The 14,039-nt window shown below is 35.3% G+C and overlaps 1 long non-coding RNA gene and 1 pseudogene across 1 annotated transcript; both read left to right on the top strand.

The window, feature by feature from the left end:
* Nucleotides 1-914: 914 nt before the first annotated feature.
* On the top strand, nt 915-9,840 carry LOC108481445 (UDP-glycosyltransferase 71K2-like; annotated as a pseudogene).
* LOC128293010 (uncharacterized) lies at nt 1,649-2,819 on the top strand. Its single transcript, XR_008283037.1, has 2 exons — nt 1,649-1,930; nt 2,551-2,819. It is a non-coding gene; the product is annotated as an uncharacterized LOC128293010 (long non-coding RNA).
* Nucleotides 9,841-14,039: the final 4,199 nt, after the last annotated feature.

The raw sequence follows: 14,039 nt of genomic DNA, 5'->3' as shown, positions 1-14,039 counted from the left end.
TCTGATGATCAGTGTCGGATAAACAAGTTGTTTAAATTTTAGTTTGTAGAGTCGTGATATCCAAAATTATTTTATAAAAAAAAAAAACTAAACTTCAAAAGAGAAATGGGAAGAGAGCTTTCTATTGGTTGGTGTATGTAGTGCAAACAAAGAAAGCTATAGAGCAACAAATTTAATAATTTAAGTGACTTAAATGAAAATTTTTAAATAATTTAGTGACCAAATTGTAACTTTTTAAATTAAAAAATCAAAACAAAAATTTACCGATAATTTAGTAGTGATAATATAATATACCTATAATTTTAATTTTAATTGATTTTAGTTTTAAATTTTGAATTGAAATTTTATGATGAATTGTATTTTCTTTGTATATTTTGATTTAAATAATGATTATTGATGGTGGGATTTTATTTGAGTATGATTTATGAGTAGTTGTTAATTGCTTTTCTATCAAACCATTTTTATATTGAATTTGATGTTTTACGCAATAGGAATCATTAACCTTATGTTCAATTCAAATCTTCTCATATTTGTTATAACATCCTTTTTTGAATTTACATAATTATATTCTTATTTTGAACAAAAAATTTCAAATGTATTTATAATTGAATTTTAATTCAATTGATATAGACATTATTGTCAAGGTAAGAAAATATGAATTTAAGTCTTATTTGAAATACATTATCTTTCAATACAAAAAATTGTTAAAAAACTTTTAAACCTATTTCAGCCCACAATTTTTAAGTTATTATAGTTGTAACAGTGTAAATTAAGCTATAATATTTGATATATTTGTTCCTCTAATATTATTTGTTTAGCCGCCACTTGGGGAGCACGTCCCATATTAAAAACCTGTTTGGTGGAATAATTTAAGAAATAATAATAATAAAAGCAAATGCAAAGAGAGTACAATTCGGCTTTGCTTTCCTTTGTTCACATCATAGTCGCAAATACAAACGTCTCAACTCTCAGAACGCACAATATAAAGTAAGAAACAAGGATCAGGCAAAGGTAAGAGTCAAGAGATGAAGAAAGCAGAGCTCATATTCGTTCCAGCGCCAGCAATGAGGCACTTGGTCTCAACCGTTGAATTCGCAAAGCACCTTATCTATCGCGATCATCGAATTCGGGTTAATATTCTTTCCATGAAGTGGTTTCCGAGTGCTTCTTTGGATGCATACATCGACTCGCTCACTGCATTGCAACCTGATGGAATCCAACTTATTGAACTCCCTCAGTAGATCCTAAGAAGTCATTCGGTCCATTCATCAAGAGCTACATCCCTCATGTTAGAAATGCTGTCAGAGACATTGTTTCAATGAGATGTGTCTCGGGTGACACCCGAATTGCAGGATTAGTTCTTGATCTCTTGTAACATTCCGAAATAGGGCCTAAACGGAACAGTGGTTGCGAAACCACAAATTCAGGGTAAAAAAAATAAAATAAAAAATATTTTATTATTATTTTGAGGTTCATGGTATGATTACATGATTGTGTGAAAATTTCGTGATAAAATTCTATGCATAAAGTGCTTAAATTGAGGTTAGGGACTAAATCGAATAATTTGCAAAACTTGCATTCTAGAAGTTTTTAGTATGAAATTATTTTGGAATATTAATTAGGAGATCTTAAATGGTAATTTGACCAATTTTAAGTTCATGGACAAAATTAGGACATGGAAGGAATTTTTGAAAGTTTAGTAAGGAGGGGCATTTTGGTCATTTGGTTATTAACATTAATAAAAAGGTAAAAAAGATGATAAAATTGTATCATCTTCTTCAAGTTACCAGCAGAACCTTACCTCTCTCCATAGCTGGGGTTTCTTCAACTTTCAAGCTTCATAATCAAGAAGAGCGAAATTCGAGAGTAGATCGGGGAAAAGAAAAAGTAAAGGACTAAATTGTAAAGTTTAGTCACATTTTGTATCGAGGTAAGTTTACAGTAAATAAATGCAATATTCTTTTATTTTACATTATTATTGTCAATTTCCAGCATTTATATATTTATGTTATGAAAATATTTAAAGTCGAATTTAAGGTGAAGTGACGGAGGAAAAGTGTTAGAAAGCCGGTTGAACCCTAGGAATGTTAGGATATTAGGGTTGTGAGACGAGAACAGAAATGAGCCATGTAAGTCCATATTAGAAATATGGCTTTGGAGATAGGATTGAGCCATGTAAGTCCATATTATATATGGCATTGGAGCAGAATAATTCATGTAAGTCCATGTCAAAGACATGGCATTGGCGAGATATTGATAGACAGAAGCGACCTAGTATCCTTAGTATTCCGAGTGGTTCAACGGGTCAGGATACGAGTTAAATTACAGTGAATTAACAGCAAAGGAAAAGTAGATTATAGTTATGAAAAGGAAAGGTCGGTAAGAAAGAAGGTAAGGGAATAAAGAAGAAGATAGAAATTGAGAAGTAAAGAAATTTATGATGTTAGATGATATTATGCATAATTATCCATTATGTTGAATGTTGTGATTTATTTGCTTGTAAGCTTACTAAGCCTAGTGCTTAATCTCTTTATTTTCTTCTTCTTATAGTACTTATCTAGTCACTCGGGGATCGAAGGAAATGTCGGAGGCCGATCACACTATCAAAGAAATAACTCGGTATAACTAGGCGTTTTGTTTTGGGTATGGCATGTATAGAAACTTAGCTACTTTTGGTATAATATGAATAATGAATGATGTGTAAATACTTGCTAGTGATTAGCTAAGAAAATAGCTGATGATATACATGTTTATTAATATGTATGATTGAATGATGATTATCACATGAAAATTATGAAAAATGTGAAAGTAACCTAAAACAGATTCAAGTAACAGAAATGATGTAACTTTGAAAAATCACTAAAATTGTAGAAACATAGTTTGAAGATGAATAATATATGAAATTAAAGCTTATTATGTATATTTTCTTATGGAATAAGCAAAATAGGTAAAAGTATTATATTTTATGATATATCTAAGTTTTAGTGAAACAGGGTCAGAGCGATTTCTGGATCCCCTGTTTCAACTTTGGAAATTCACCATAAATTGTACAAAACTAATTAGAAGGTATAATTTATATGGTTAGAATTCTTGTTGAATATAGTTTTGAGAGAAACAAATGACTTAGTCATATGAATTTTGTACAGGAAGAAAAATGGTTCGTAGTAAGAAGGGGTCAGTGCAGTCGAGTTTTGAAACAGGGGAAACTTTAACTAATAAACTGTACTAATTGCATAAGTCAAAAATTCTAGAAAAAAATTAGTAGATATATATATGAGTCTAGTTTCATGAAAAATTTACGGATCTTAATTTCGAGTTTTGAAACTCGAGAAATGAATTTTTAAGTAACCATGACGCAGAAAAACAGTTTATTCCGAAAATTAAAATAAGTGATTTAGAGTTGTTTAAAAGGTAAGATAAGTTTAGTAACACCTCAAGCTTGACTCCGGTGATGGTTTCGGGCGTGGGGGCGTTACATCTCTTCTGTTCACCCATGATTGATATTGCAACTGATTTTGGTCTTCCTTCTTATCTATTCTTCACCTCTAATGTAGCCTTCTTCGGTCTCATGTGGTATCTACCGACCCGACATAGCCTGAAGAGCTCCGAATTTGAAAGCTCGGATCCTGAACATTTGATCCCAGGATTTTTCAATCCTGTTCCTACATGTGTTCTTCCATTACCTGTGTTTAGCAAGGATGGAGGTTACACCACGTATGTTAAAGTTGCTGCAAGGTTCAAGGATGCCAAAGGTATCATAATCAATACATTTGAAGAACTTGAGCCTTATGCTCTACATTGTTTCTCTAATGGCCAAAACCCTCCGCTTTATCCAGTTGGACCAGTGATTGAGCTTACTGGTCCGAGTTACTCCGATTCGGATAATAAGGTCATAAAATGGCTCGATGATCAACCTCAAGCATCAGTGGTGTTCCTTTGTTTCGGAAGCATGGGAAGCTTTAAAGCACCCCAAGTGAAAGAAATAGCACTGGGGCTGGAGCAAAGTGGGTTTAGGTTCTTATGGTCCTTGTGTGTGCAACCACCACAAAATGATGCTTCAGAAATGTTGCCGGAAGGGTTCCTGGAAAGGGTCCAAGGGAGAGGGATGATATGCAGTTGGGCGCCATAGTTGAAGGTTCTTACTCACAAAGCAATAGGAGGGTTTATATCTCATTGCGGTTGGAACTCAATCCTGGAAAGCTTGTGGTTTGGTGTACCAATTACAACATGGACTTTGTATGCGGAACAACAGCTCAATGCATTCAAGATGGTGAAGGAATTAGGATTAGCAGTGGAGATGAGGTTGAACTATAGGAAAGATAGCAATGAAGTTGTTGTTGAAAAGTCAAAAATGGTGGAAGGTGCAATTGGCACTGAAAGAAAAAAGTAAAAAGTGGTTGGCAAGTTGAGTTTAAAGTTGAATGGGATAATTGCAATTTTGGTCCTTAATTTTTTAAGCCATTTGCAAGTTAGTCCCTGAACCTTAACTATAAATAGGCCTAACCATTTCTCATTTCAACCATCCCAACCAATCTTTCTCTCTTAGTTTTCTCTTTTCTCTCATTTGAGAATTCTTAAGGAATTCTATTTGTTTGTAATATTTTGAAGATAGTAAAGTTATCATCTGTGTTAGTGCCCGATGACGTAAGTATAATTTACCGAACCTCGTTAAAACTCTTGTGTTCTTTCTTGTCCTATTTTTCTTTCAATATTTGAGGGTATAATAGTAGTATTTAATTGTACTATTAAATTACTATAGAAGGGATATTCTGACTAAGGAAAGACTTGGTATTTAAGAGATCCATGTAATCCACCTCTCTTCCCTGGGAATTAAACTTTGTGTGATTTTTTAGTACAATAATTTACACGCTTCCGACCCTATTGTAATAACAAGTGGTATCAGAGCTGAAGGTTAATCGTAATATGTTCTGTGGTTGCAGTTTAAACTGATCTTCCACATCAGAAAAGATTTTTTTAGGTATATTGAAAGATTATGGAGAAAAAGGACGGTTTAGGAGCTTCAACATCGTCCATGTGGACAAGACCAAAAATTGCAAATGCAAGATTGGCCGTGGAGATCTTTGATGGCACAGGCCATTTTGGTATGTGGCAAAGTGAGGTTCTAGATGCCCTTTTTCAGCAGGGTCTAGACATTGCCATTGATGAAGAGAAACCAGATGATGTACAGGAGAAAGATTGGAAGGCGATCAATCGTTTGGCATGTGGCACAATTCGATCATGCTTTTCTCGAGAGTAAAGGTATGCTTTTTCAAAGAAGACTTCTACAAATAAGTTGTGGGTGGCACTTGAAGAAATTTTTTTGAAGAAAAACAGTCAAAATAAGCTCCACTTGAAAAAAAGATTGTTTCGCTTCACTTACGTCCCAAGTACCACAATGAATGATCACATCACCAAATTTAATCAGTTAGTCACTGATTTGCTAAATATGGATGGGACATTCAAAGATGAAGATTTGGCTTTGATTACATTGGGGTCACTTCACGAGGAGTTTGAGTTCCTAGAAACTACTCTACTTCATGGCAGAGTGATATATCTCGGCGAAATGCATGCGGCCTTATACGATTATGAGCAGAGAAAGAAGGACAAACAGAAAAACTCAATCAGAGATACAGAAGCTTTAGTAGTATGAGGTCGTTCATACACTCGGAAGAAAACTCAGAAGGAGAGATCAAAGTCAAAGTCCAGACTTGGGAAAAATGAATGTGCCTTTTGTCATGAGAAAGGCTACTGGAAGAAAAATTGTTCAAAGCTGAAGAATAAAGGAAAAGCTGTTGTAGATACTTGTGTTGCAAAGCATGATACCAGTGACTCTGAACTATCACTGGTTGCATCATCATTGTCGTTCCATTCAGATGAGTGGATATTGGATTCGGGTTGTACCTATCATATGTCCCCTAATCGGGAGTAGTTCTCTGATTTAGTAGAACTAAATGGAGGAGTTGTTTATATGGGCAATGACAATGCCTGTAAAACTGTTGGGATAGGTTCAATCTAATTAAAGAATCAAGATGGATCAGCCAGAGTTCTGACTGATGTTCGGTACGTGCCCAGTTTGAAGAAAAATTTCATCTCATTGGGAGCATTGGAATCCAATGGTTCAGTTTTTACTATGAGAGATGGGGTTTTAAAAGTGACATCTGGCGCACTTGTGATATTGAAGGGCATCAGGAAAAATAAATTGTATTACTACCAAGGTAGTACAGTTATTGGAGCGATCATTGCGACTTAGGTAACAAAGAATTGGACTCAATGCAGTTGTGGCATATGAAGTTGGGATATGCCAGCGAAAAATCCTTACAAATTCTGGCAAAGCAAGGATTGTTGAAAGGTGCAAAGGCTTGCAAATTAAAATTTTGCGAGCATTGTGTTACGAGAAAGCAAAGAGAGTGAAATTGACCTCGCTATCCATAATACAAAAGGTATTTTGGAATATGTTCACTCAGATGTGTGGGGGCCTTCCAAAGCACCTTCGTTGGGAGGAAAACACTACTTTGTTACTTTTGTTGATAATTTTTCCAGAAGAGTTTGGGTGTATACCATGAGAACTAAGGATGAAGTGCTTGGAGTTTTTCTTAAATGAAAAACTATGATCGAAAACCAGACTGGAAACAAAATCAAGCGGCTTAGGACGAACAATGGAGGGGAATATAAAAGTGATCCGTTCTTCGATGTGTGCCAAGAGTATGGTATTGTTCAACACTTCACAGTTAGGGATACACCACAGCAGAATGGAGTGGCAGAGCGTATGAATCAAACATTACTGGAGAAAGTTCGATGTATGTTGTCCAATGTTGGGTTGGGCAAGCAATTTTGGGCTGAGGCTGTGACATACGCTGGCCATCTTATTAATCGTTTGTCATCATCTGCTTTAGAAAGAAAAACTCCTATGGAAGTATGGTCTGGAAAACCGGCTATAGATTATGATTCCTTACATGTGTTTGGATCCACTGCATATTACCATGTGAAGGAGTCAAATTAGATCCGAAGGCAAAGAAAGCTCTCTTTATGGGAATCACTTCTGGAGTGAAGGGATTTCGTCTTTGGTGCTTAGATACAAAGAAAATGATTTGTAGCAGAGATGTTACCTTTGATGAATCTGCCACATTGAAAAAGGTAGCAGATAAAGATATTCAGACGAGCGATACTCCACAGCAGGTGGAGTGTACTCCAAAACAGGTGGAGTTTGATCAGATGGGGATTTGCCCAGTTAATAAGTCTAATTCTCCAGCCACAATGGAGGAATTAAAGGTTGAAGAGGTTCTGACCCAAGAACCATTAAGTATACCAGAACCAGTTGCAGTTGCAAGGCCACGAAGAGAAATTCGTAGACCTGCTCGATTTACTGATATGGTAGCCTATGCCCTTCCCGTTGTTGATGATGATATTCCTATCACTTATCAAGAAGTAATGCAAAGCTTAGAAAGTGACAAATGGAAAAGCGCCATGGATGAAGAAATGCAGTCTCTCCGGAAGAACAATACTTGGGAGTTGGCACAATTACCGAAAGGTAAAAGGGCAATCGGATGCAAATTGGTATTCGCAAAGAAAGTTGGATCTCCTAGCAAGAAAGATGTTCGCTACAAGGCAAGATTGGTAGCTAAAGGCTACGCTCAGAAGGAGGGAATTGACTAAAATGATGTATTTTCCCCTATTGTGAAGCATTCCTCAATTAGAATTTTGTTAGCCTTGGTAGCACAGTTGAATTTGTAGCTAGCTCAACTTGATGTTAAGATGGCTTTCTTGCATGGTGAGTTAGAAGAGGAGATCTATATGACTCAGCCCGAAGGATACAAAGATGCTGGTGGTAGAAATTGGGTTTGTAAGCTGAACAAATCGCTATATGGATTGAAGCAATCCCCGAGACAGTGGTACAAGCGATTTGATATCTTTATGAGAAGGCAGAAGTACACAAGAAGCAAATATGACAATTGTGTGTATTTGCAGAAGCTGTATGACGGATTTTTCATTTATCTACTCTTATATGTTGATGACATGTTAATTGCTTTGAAGAGCCAAAAGGAGATAGACAAGCTGAAGGCTCAGTTGAATCAATAGTTCGAAATGAAAGATCTAGGTGAGGCCAAGAAGATTCTCGGCATGGAGATAAGTAGAGATAGACAGAGAGGTAAGCTTTGTTTGAATCAGAAGCAATATCTAAAAAAGGTATTACAATGTTTTAGTGTAAATGAAAACACAAAACATGTAAGTACCCCACTTGCTTCTCATTTGAAACTTAGTGTTCAATTATCTCCGAAAACTGAAGAAGAAAGAGAATATATGGCAAAAGTCCCATATGCTAATACAGTTGGGAGTTTGATGTATGCGATGGTGTGTACACGGCCTGACATTTCACAAGCTATTGGAGTTGTGAGCAGGTATATGCATGATCCTGGAAAAGGACATTGGCAAGCTGTGAAATGGATTCTACGGTATCTTCGAAAAACCGTAGACGTTGGTTTAATTTTTTAGCGGGATGAAGGACTTGGTCGGTTTGTAGTTGGATATGTTGATTCCGACTTTGCTGGTGATTTAGATAAACGTCGTTCAACTACGGGGTATCTGTTTACTCTTGCGAAAGCCCTAGTGAGTTGGAAGTCTACCTTACATTCTACAGTAGCTATGTCTACTACAGAGGCAGAATATATGGCAGTTACAGAAGCTGTTAAGGAGGCTATTTGGCTTAATGGATTGTTGAAAGACTTGGGAGTTGTTCAAAGTCACATTAGTCTATATTGTGATAGTCAGAACGCTATTCATTTAGCGAAAAATCAAGTCTATCATTCAAGAACCAAGCATATCGACGTAAGATATCACTTTATGCGGGAAGTCTTTGAAAAAGGAAAAATTCTACTTCAGAAGATTCTGACAGCAGATAATCCCGCAGATATGATGACCAAGGTAGTAACAACAATCAAGTTTAATCATTGTTTGAACTTGATTAACATCCTGAGAATTTGAGCACATTCAGGTGTATGGCGCTCAAGAGCGCATTTGGAGGCACTACAAAAGATAGCTTTATCAAATTTGGGGAGTTGAAGGAAGTGTGTGAAGATGTGATTATCCTAATCAAATCTTCAAGGTGGAGATTGTTGAAAAGTCAAAAATGGTGGGAGGTGCAATTGGCACCGAAAGAAGAGAGTAAAAAGTGGTTGGCAAGTTGAGTTTAAAGTTGAATGGGATAATTGCAATTTTGGTCCTTAATTTTTTAAGCCATTTGCAAGTTAGTCCCTGAACCTTAACTATAAATAGGCCTAACCATTTCTCATTTCAACCATCCCAATCAATCTTTCTCTCTTAGTTTTCTCTCTTCTCCTATTTGAGAATTCTTAAGGAATTCTATTTGTTTGTAATATTTTGAAGATAGTAAAGTTATCATCTGGTGTTAGTGCCCGAGGACGTAAGTATAATTTACCGAACCTCGTTAAAACTCTTGTGTTCTTTCTTATCCTATTTTTCTTTCAATATTTGAAGGTATAATAGCAGTATTTAATTGTGCTATTAAATTACTATAGAAGGGATATTCTGACTAAGGAAAGACTTGGTATTTAAGAGATCCATGTGATCCACCTCTCTTCCCTAGGAATTGAACTTTGTGTGATTTTTTAGTACAATAATTTACACGCTTCCGACCCTATTGTAATAATAGTTGTGATGGCAGATGAGATGGAGAAAACTGTGGGGATGGTAATGGATGGTGGAAGTGAAGTGAGAAAGAAAGTGAAGGAAATGGGTGAGATGGCAAGGAAGAGTGTTATGGAAGGTGGAACTTCATTCAATTCTATTGGAAAACTGATAGAGGACATGATAGGCAACTACTGATATGGAATCATAGCTTTTGTCATTGATACTGGTAATTTATTTCACTACATCTGAGATTATATTTATAAATGTATTACAACTGATATGGTATCACAGCTCCATTTTCCCTTGTAACCAAACAAGAATGAACGAAGTTTTTTTGTTTACCTTGCTTATCTTTCTTTTTTATTTTTCACTTTCCTTCAATCCAAATATAAAGTATAGTCAAAAATAGTGCAGGAATAAGAGAGCATCAGAGTTATAATGTCCTTTTGTTAGCCTCTGGACTCTGGTGATTAATATCCATTAGGTTGTATTTTACCTTTGTGAAATATAAGATTGATTTAAGCATGCTGGTCTTAATTGTTGCTGTTGTGTTATGTGGTGCTCCAATGCCCTTGGACAGCCATGCCATCTATTGCAGGTATTTAAGGTCATCAATTTTGAGATATCATGTTAATTTAATTAAATAAGTTTGATGAAATATAATTAATTTTAATATATCATATTAGGTTAGGAACAGGTGGTGAGTAAATTTATTCATTATAATTATTTAATAGAGTTATTTTAAGTGACATTTATATTAAAATTAATGTTAAAATTTGTATTAAGAAAATGAGATTAAATGATTACCTTACACTATGTTAGGACCAAGGCGAAGCATTAAAGATTCAATGTTTGATAAATCATTTGTATAGCCAAGACCTGATCAAGTGGCTAATTAAATGACTACCTTACCCTATATTAGGATCAAGACTGTCAAGCACTGAAGACTCAATGCCTGATTAGTCATCTAATTAGTCAAGATTTGTCATTTGATCAGTCAAGATATGATCAGGTGATTGATTGACTAATCAATGAAGACATTAGGATAGCTGAAGTATTTTATTCATTAGCTTTCAGGTTGTGTTTTATGGATGTCATTTATTATGCCCCATAGTCATAATCAAATTGGAGTATTGAAGAAGTTGAGATCGACTTGACTTTCTGGATAAGACTTGTGCTTATCATTTATCCTTAATAAATTTATGTGTTGTGTTTAAGGAGATTATTTCTACTTTATTTTGAGATAATTATTGGAGATAATTCAAGAATATATATTTAAATTATAATTGAGAGTTTTACTTTGAGAAGATAATTAGTTATAACGCATATTTCTTTATATATTATTATATTGTTAAATTATTTATATATTATTAATATATTTAAATTTATATATATTTAAATTATATATTTAAATGATAAATAGTAATAAAATAAACAAACCAAATCCTATTTATTATATTAATTCTATAATTTAAATTTTCAAAATAGGATTTTAAAAATAGAGATAGGGATAGGATTCTTTTTAGAAATAAGGAATAAAGAAATTATGGATAAATCCAAGCAACTCTTTCTTAAATCCAAGCAATCTATTCGAAAGGCGTTTGCTCCCGATTCAATCGGGGGATCGAATATAGAAACATGAGTTTAATTAGTCCATTATTAGTGAACAAGAAAAAATATTATCTTGGCGAGTAAATAGATTGACCTTAAAACAACAACGATTAATTACTATTGCTATGAAACAAGTTCGTTTTTTTTCTTCGTTACTCTTCTTAATAATGAGAAACAATTTGAAAGAAGCGAGTCAACCACTAAAACTATTGCTCTTAGAACTAGAAATAAATAGGCTTACCCCTTCAAAAGAATCGAATCCGGTTGGGGAAGGAAAAAAATCTTTTTTTTTATTGAGCGTCTTCGCTCATCTTGTTTTGATGACCTTATCAGAATTAAAATTTTTTATCATATTAATTTCTACTTTACCTTCTCCGAGTTCATTCTCGAGAGAACCCCATTTCATTTAAAGCATTTCGTTGGATTCCTTCTGATCTCCTTATTTTCTAATCTTGTCAGAAATTATATAAAGACAATTCCTATTTGAGATAGATCGATTTTAGCCTGTAAATAAGTTGTTGTGCCACACATTTGAATATGCTTTTTAGTGTGCTTTTGGTGGATTATTTGTGTATTCTTTTACTTGACTTTTTTGCACTTTACATTAATTTTTTGTGTATGGGTATGTTGGACTTAAACCAATAAATGATTTAAAAGATTATTAAATAAAGATCATTCAGTAAGCGAGATTTTACAGAATAAAATTATTTTCAAAGTACATTAACAAATCACTTGTGTGTATTTCTATGTTGTGTGTTTACTTCTTGTGTTCTTTTCGAACTGAAATATCTATTTAAACAATCATTGTCTAAATACTTGATTGTGCATGTCTAAACAATCAAACCTAATAGAGAGCAAATCAAGATTCTTGCGCCTTATAAATTTACATGGACGAAAGAAAAATGAGTTTAAATAACAAATTTAACTTTATTATTTTTATGCATTAAAGTGGAGCTTGAAATAATTATTATATAGATATGTATATATATTTTCATAAATAATATATTTTAAATATTTTTAAAATTATTGATAAATTTAAAATACAACACCAAATATTTAGATAACATTAATACTAATTCAAAAAAAACATAGGTATACTATGTTTATTAGTTAGGTTAAAATTTGAATATTACTCTATGTATTTTGTGAAAATTATAGGTTTAGTTTCTGACTTTAATTTGATCGGTTTTTGTTACAGTATGGAAAAATTCACACATGTTTAATAATTAGGTAGTTAGGCTGTTGAATGAATTAGTTTTATTGTTGAGGGTTGTTAACAGCAGTTAGCTTTTCCTATTGTGTATATAAACTATGCCTTTGTACTGAGAAAGGTAGCTAAGAAATATAGAGTATTACCTTTTAGATATCTCTTTAGAATTTGGTTAGTTATTGTCATGGTATCAGTCGCTCAGTGATCCTTGGGCATGGCTGTCACGCATTCTCCTGATTCTGATTCTGTTGTTCCAAGTGGCTCGGTGCTCTCCGGTGATCGGATTGTCACCTCATTTCCTCGGCATGATGTTGTTAAGCTGGACGAGGGTATGTTTCTTCCATGGAAACAGCAGGTACGTTTTATTCTTTCTGGCTATGATTAGATTGGCTTTCTTGATGGGACGATGTCTGCTCCTGCGCGATTTGTTCAAGCCTCCAATGGCACTCTGGTTGCCAATACAACGGCCTCGATCTCTACTCAACAAGATAATCTTCTCACATCATGGTTGTTATCTACGATTAGTTCTTCGTTTCTTTCGTCTTTCACGGATGTCCGATCTGCGTGCGACGTCTAGATGATAGCGAGCAGTTTGTTTGCGGCAGACACTACCGTGAAGCAGTCTCAACTTCGCCACGATCTTTACTCCTTCAAGAAAGGTAACCTTTCCATCCGTGTTTATGTCGATAAAATCAAAAGCATGTATGCCCTTCTTGCAGCATCCGGTTCTCCTATATCGGAGGCCGAGAGGACATCGGTGTTGCTTGTAGACTTGTCGTCTGAATTTGATGCTATCGTGTCCTCTGCCTCCCTCTCTTCCGGTCCAGTGCCTTTCCAACGTCTTCTGGATGCACTTCTTAAGTGTGAGGCTCATCAAATGCGGGCTGTTTTCGATGTTCTGGTTGCTGCTAATTTTTTGGAAGGCTCTTCGTCACCAACAGTAGACGGTTCTTCTCGCGGTGGTCTACTTTCTGGTCGTGGTCGTGGCCGTGGCTTTCGCACTTGGATCCAGTGTCAAATCTGCAGTCGTTACAATCACGTTGCTCAACGTTGTTTTTATCGATATCACCGTGATGACAGCACCCGCGTGTTGCTCCGATGCCACATCCAGGCGAGTCTACTTTGGAGCGAATGAAGAATCATGGCCTGGTCAAAATTGGATGACCGATGGTCAAAATTGGATGGAGTCTTCTAGAGATGCAGCTATGTGTTCTTATCTTCAGCCAAATATGGGGCTGTTTCAATACGTGGGCCGCATGCTGTGCATATGCCAGCTAGGTCACATTCCTTTGGTTTCTATGATAGTCGGCCTATTGATCATTGGCTTCCTATGGATTATGGACATTCTAGGCGCATGGTTGGCCGTAATGTTGAGCACGCTGATTTGGGTTATTCATATAGTGCTAGGCCACGTGGCCCAATTGGTGCTGATCCGTCGTGTGGGCCTAGTGGAGGGCCTCGTACATCTGTTCAGCCTCGTCTTAGTAATGGCCCAAATTGTTCTGAACCAAATGCAAATTGTGTGCGATTTTATGAGGTTCCATGGCGAACAAAACCTCAAGCTCGTATTTTT

The sequence above is a fragment of the Gossypium arboreum genome, chromosome 1, assembly GCF_025698485.1.
Source record: "Gossypium arboreum isolate Shixiya-1 chromosome 1, ASM2569848v2, whole genome shotgun sequence".
Taxonomy (NCBI): domain Eukaryota; kingdom Viridiplantae; phylum Streptophyta; class Magnoliopsida; order Malvales; family Malvaceae; genus Gossypium; species Gossypium arboreum.
The sequence above is the reverse complement of the archived record's forward strand: the minus strand, read 5'-3'. Positions and strand labels throughout refer to the sequence as shown.